Source organism: Theropithecus gelada, chromosome 10, assembly GCF_003255815.1.
Source record: "Theropithecus gelada isolate Dixy chromosome 10, Tgel_1.0, whole genome shotgun sequence".
NCBI lineage: Eukaryota > Metazoa > Chordata > Mammalia > Primates > Cercopithecidae > Theropithecus > Theropithecus gelada.
In genome coordinates this window covers 71,761,448-71,767,102 of record NC_037678.1, presented here as the reverse complement: position 1 = coordinate 71,767,102, position 5,655 = coordinate 71,761,448, and positions in this window count along the sequence as shown.

Genomic DNA, 5,655 nt, shown 5'->3' with positions numbered 1-5,655 from the left:
CCTCTTCTGTCATTCTGTCCTTGCCCACCACTCAGTGGGAATGGTCTCTGATCTGGATGCTCCCCACCTTCCATGTCAGGCCCAGAACTATGCCGTGGCCTGTGGATCGTGGTCGGCCTTGACTAGCTAGGAGACCTTGGGCAATATCTACAGTCCTGCTGTTTCTATTTCATCTGCAAGAAGTATGACCCACACGCTCCAGCGCTGCCCAGGGCACCGTGATATTTTATGTGTGTGTGTGTGTGTGTGTGTGTGTGTGTAGATGTTTTTGTCCACAGTTCTGGTTCATCACTTCCATAGCCCTTTGTTGGGGCACTGCAGGCCTCAAAAATGGAATCTCTGTCTGTGACCTTATGCCCTCATTTCACTTGCTCAATGCCAGACTCTAATCTGACTGTAGCTCATAAGACCCTCATTCCAGAGAGGGTCCTGCCCCATACCCGGGAAGGAGGAACGCTGCACAGAGATCAGGAAGCATCTAGACCGACAGGACTTGCTGGGTTTAGACCTTATGCTTTTTGTCCAGTTTCATCTCAACATGGTTGCCATACTTCAGCCATGCCTATCCAATGATGTCTCCATAAAAGGCCCAGGAAGGTAGGCTTTGGGGAGCTTCTGGAGAGCTGAACATGTGGAGGGAGGGAGGGGAACGAGAATTTGTCCATGTGCCTAGAGGATGACACACCCCCACTCCATGGGGACAGAAGCTCCCTCATTTGCCCAGGACCCTTCCAGACCTCATCCAGTGTGTATCTTCATCTGGCTGTTTACTTGTTTGTATCCTTTCTAATAACATTTGTAATAAACTGGTAAACATAAGTTTCCCTGAGTTCTGTGAGCCACTCTGGCAAATCATCCCACCCAAAGAGGGTGGTCAGTCCACCGTGCGGAGGGGGCAGTCTCGTGGGACAGAGCCCTGAACCTGTGGATTCCATTTCCAGATACTACAGGTACGGTCAGCACTGAATTGAATTGGAGGATACCCAGCTGGTGTAGGCTGCAGAATTGCTTGCTTGCTTGGTGTCGGGAGAAATCCCCAACACATTTGGCCACAGATGTCTCTTGGCGTTGAGAGAGCAGCGGAGGAAAACACAGTTTGAGTTCATGTTTCTTCCACTCCGGGTACTGTCACAGTTGACGCAACTGGTGCAGGTCTGGGGTGCTCTGGGCTACGTTTCACACCCTGGTCTGGGGATCCTAGGAGCTGGCATTTGTTTTTGGATCCTAACCAGAGCTTGATGTGCGGCTTCTCCTCCACATGGCCTTTCTGTCCACAAAGGAGCTGCTCAGCCTGCTCTTCCTAAGCTTTCCAACATCCTCCAGACACTGCCGGCGGCTGGGGAGCGCAAGCGAGCACAGAGCAGTGCCCGGTACAGGGCCTCCACCCTGGGGATGGGGCCATCAGGGAGACCCTGTTGTCTGTGTTGTTCATTTCCTTGGCCCAGAGGGGAGATGTGCAGGTTCCCAGGGCCAAGCCAGTGGCACTCGGCTCCTGCCACTGTGGGCCAGGGTCACATTGTCCTTTGATCTGACAGTCGTGGGGTACACAGGGCTGCCCAGGGCACTGTGCTGCCTCTGCAAGCTCACACCAGAACTGCACTCCAGGAGCAATCTGTATCCTGTAGCAAATTCAGGGGCGCTTTCATAGAAGGTGAGGGTGGAATGTGAAGGATGAATAGAATTATGATAATTGGAGAACTGAGGAAGGGTATGTGTGGGATACTAAGAAATATTTGGTCTTCCTCCTGGGTTCCTAACACGGGGCTCCAAGCTCCAACAACCCTTGAAATTTCGTGAGTGGTGAATGTCTTGGTATTCATAACCCCTTTCCAGCCTATTTGAGTTAATGCTAATGAAGTTGTTACAGTAGGGCCCCTAGATTGCCTCAGGGTCGCTCCTGCACCAGAAAGACCAGGTGATTTCGAAGGTGGAAACTTTCAATCCCAAGCAGTGACTCCTGGGAGTCAGGCTGACTGAGGTGGAGCACTTTACAAACTTGAGATTCAGGGCTGGGCGCGCGGTGGCTCACGCCTATAATTCCAGCACTTTGGGAGGCCGAGGTGGGCAGATCACCTGAGGTCAGGAGTTCGAGACCAGCCTGGCCAACATGGTGAAACCCCATCTGTATTAAAATACAAAAATTAGCCGGGCATGGTGGTGGGTGCCTGTAATCCCAGCTACTTGGGAGGCTGAGGCAGAAGAATTACTTGAACTTGGGAGGCGGAAGTTCCAGTGAGCCAAGACTATACCACTGCACTCCCAGCCTGGGAGACAGAGCAAGACTCCGTCTCAAAAAAACAAACAAAAAACCCAAAACTTGAGATTCCAGTGGCTGCCAGTTGCTCCCATCCCTTACCCTGTTCATCTCGAGTGTGGCTGTTCCTGCCCGCACTGCATCCCTGAGGACACCACACCAGGAAGCGTCGGGGCAGGGCGATCCTCAGTTCTGAGTCACTCTGGCAAATTATTGAACCTGAGGGGGTGGAGTCATGGGAACCCCTGAATGTGTAGTTGGCCAGGAAGTGTGGGTAGCCCTGACGTTGGTATCAGACATCTGGAAAAGTGGTGTCAGAAAACACCACACAGTACGCAAGGCTGAGGGGAAATGCCAGTGTAAAAATAACACGTGAGTAACAAGTTTAGGTGGTTTCGGGCCAGCAAAGCCCGAGAAGGCTCTGGTTTAGGGTCTGTGGAGGAAGGTGGCCCTGTCCGTGGAGCATCGGGGCCGGGTGGGGATGGCTATAGTGCTGTGGAGAGGAGTTAAGCCTGCCTTGAGGGTGATTTGAGGGTGAAGATAGGCCTTGACCTGAGCTGGGTTTGGAGGGAGAATTATTGGTGGCCTGATGGGGTCTCAGACTGAGGGTCAAGTGTGTCCCTTCCTTCCTGGCTGGATGAGCATCTAAGTCACTGCCTCTCGGAGGCTCACGTCCATAACAGTAAAGCAGGGATGGTTTTGTCCCTCCTGGAGGGCTTCCTGCAAGGGTGTTGGTGAAATGCATTTCTATTTGTGAAGCTGTGCATTTTCGTCAGCAGTTATCAATCAACAAACACCTGTAGCCAGTCCTGCACTGGGCCCATGATCACCCAGGGATGAAGTGGTGACTGAAAGGAGGAACAGGCCAGAGGCTTCACCAGCCAAGAGGTGACGGGGCTGAGACTCAGCCTAGCTCTATCTTCCTCCCGCTGCCACCATCCCCTCTGGTGTTCTGGTGGCCCCTGCTGCCAATTCCTGCTCCTCACGAGGGCCCCTGCTCCCTGGTCTTTTCTCCAGACTTCCTCATGGTTGGCACTTGGGAGCACCAGGCTGCGGGCTCACCTCCAGCTGCCTGCATTTGAGCAGATTCCATGCCAGCCCCAGGCACTAGAGGAAGACATCAGTGAGCGCCGGCATAGGCCACGGGGCCACCTCAGTGGCAGCTGCTCTTTATCTGAGCAATGGGCTTCCACTCACCTTCCCCTGCCCCTGTCCTGCACCTGGGGAGAGAATGATCATTGTGTCACGCAAGTACATTTGGGACCTCCTGCGGCTTCCTCTAGATGGTTTGAGTCCAAAGCCCTGGGGTGTAGTTTTCATTCTGCTCTGGAGAGCTGGTGCTGGGCTCTCAAGGTCTGGGCCCCTGGCATGGGGGGAGCCTTGGGAGGTGGAGGCCCCTCCACCTGGCCCTGCAGTAGAGGGTGCCCTGGGCCTGCTCGTCTTAGATCTTTCACTCACAGGTGCGAGGAGCATGGAGCTGAGGCAGGAACCGGAGTTGGCCCCGCATACCTCGCTGCCCCTCCGCACCACTGCAGCATGGACAGGGCGGGTCAAGCAAAGCCACAGCCAGCACAGCCCTCTCTGACCGTCTCACCCTTACCTGTGATACACTGTGGGTAGAGACCCACTTCATTTTCCTCTTAAGAGAAAAAGGATGGTGCAAGGGCACTGGAAAGGCCTGGGCATGAGTCCTGGGGTGGTCAGGACTGTGGCAAACCGGAGGGTATATACCACATGAAGAGACTTGACATCTCTGCGACTCCATTCCCCCCATGTGGAAGTGAGGACCTGGCATTACCAAGCTTTGACATTTTCTTTTTTTTTTTTTTTTTTGAGACGGAGTCTCGCGCTGTCACCCAGGCTGGAGTGCAGTGGCCGGATCTCAGCTCACTGCAAGCTCCGCCTCCCGGGTTCAGGCCATTCTCCTGCCTCCGCCTCCCGAGTAGCTGGGACTACAGGCATCCGCCACCCCGGCTGGCTAGTTTTTTGTATTTTTTAGTAGAGACGGGGTTTCACCGTGTTAACCAGGATGGTCTCGATCTCCTGACCTCGTGATCCGCCCGTCTCGGCCTCCCAAAGTGCTGGGATTACAGGCTTGAGCCACCGTGCCCGGCCTGCTTTGACATTTTCAAGAGAAGCCGGGCATCGAGATTTTAATGTAGTAAAAGATGTTGCCAATTTAAAAAGATTGGCAACCAATTTAAATTTCTAAAACATTAGGTGGACTGATTACAGCCGACGGCACCACAAGAGAACAATCTCTGCTTTTGTCTGGTGCCCAGGCTCCTGAGAGACACTAGGCCAGGCCCTGGCAAGAGAGGGAAGAGTGGGTATGAGGCAGCATCTGCCCAAGTGGGTCCCATCCATGCGCCTGCAGCCTGGCTCTCCTCTGCTTTTTCTGTTTCCTCCCAGTCGGTGGTTCTGCCTGGGCCTTTCTGCCTCCAGGGCCGGGAAGGCTGCCTGAGTGCGCCCCTCATCCTCTGCGATGGTCGACTGCCCTGAGCCAATGCAGGTAGTGCCGGCAGGACCCAGTCCACTCACACATTCTCGGACAGCTCTGTGCACAGTGACTGGGGCCAGCTCTTGAGTCTTGGCATCCAACAGCAGGTGGCAGTGCCTTTCCAGAGGCCAGAACAGGCCCTTCCCCACAAAACCACAGGCCTTCAGCAGAAGAGGCGCCCTCCACCTGCTATGATGATGGTCACATCACAGCGTGGACAATAAATACCAGATCTCAAAAGGGGAAGGAGGGTGGGTCACAGAATGGAGGAAAAACTTACAGAATGAGCATCCCAGGACCATGTCTTAGTCACCTCTGACCAGCACTGAGTGGGTGCTAACCAATACTGCTGAATCGATACTTTGCCGTCTTGCTTGAGATGTGAAAATTAGGATGGACCTCACCCCTCAACTGCAGCAGCTTGGTTCCTTCTTGAACTATCGACCTGCCAACCCTGGATGCCTGCTGAGAGGTCAAAAGGGAGCCAGGAGTGGCAAGACTTCCCCTCCCGCCCCTAAGCCCATCCTTCTCTGCAGACTTCACATACTGCACACTCCGCCTGTCCTGGCTGACGGGGACCCAAGCGCATCCTGGTCCCCGAGGCTGGGCGTGGGGTCCACGTCTGGTAGAAAGGTCCCAGTGCTCAGTCACAGCCTCATTCTACCATCGATGGACTGACAAGTCAACTTTCTGAGGCAGTTTCCAGAGACCTTGGGATCCTGCCTGTGTGCAGAGTCCCAGCCCAGGACATTCACTTCCTCTCAAGGACATCACACTCATCCTTTCGCGGAAAACCATTTTAATTATAATAGCTTACACACGCTGCAGAGAGGGAGACGCAGACCTGGACCTGAGGGGCTGTGCTTTCAAACTGCCCAGTCTCCTTCCCGGCTCTGAACAG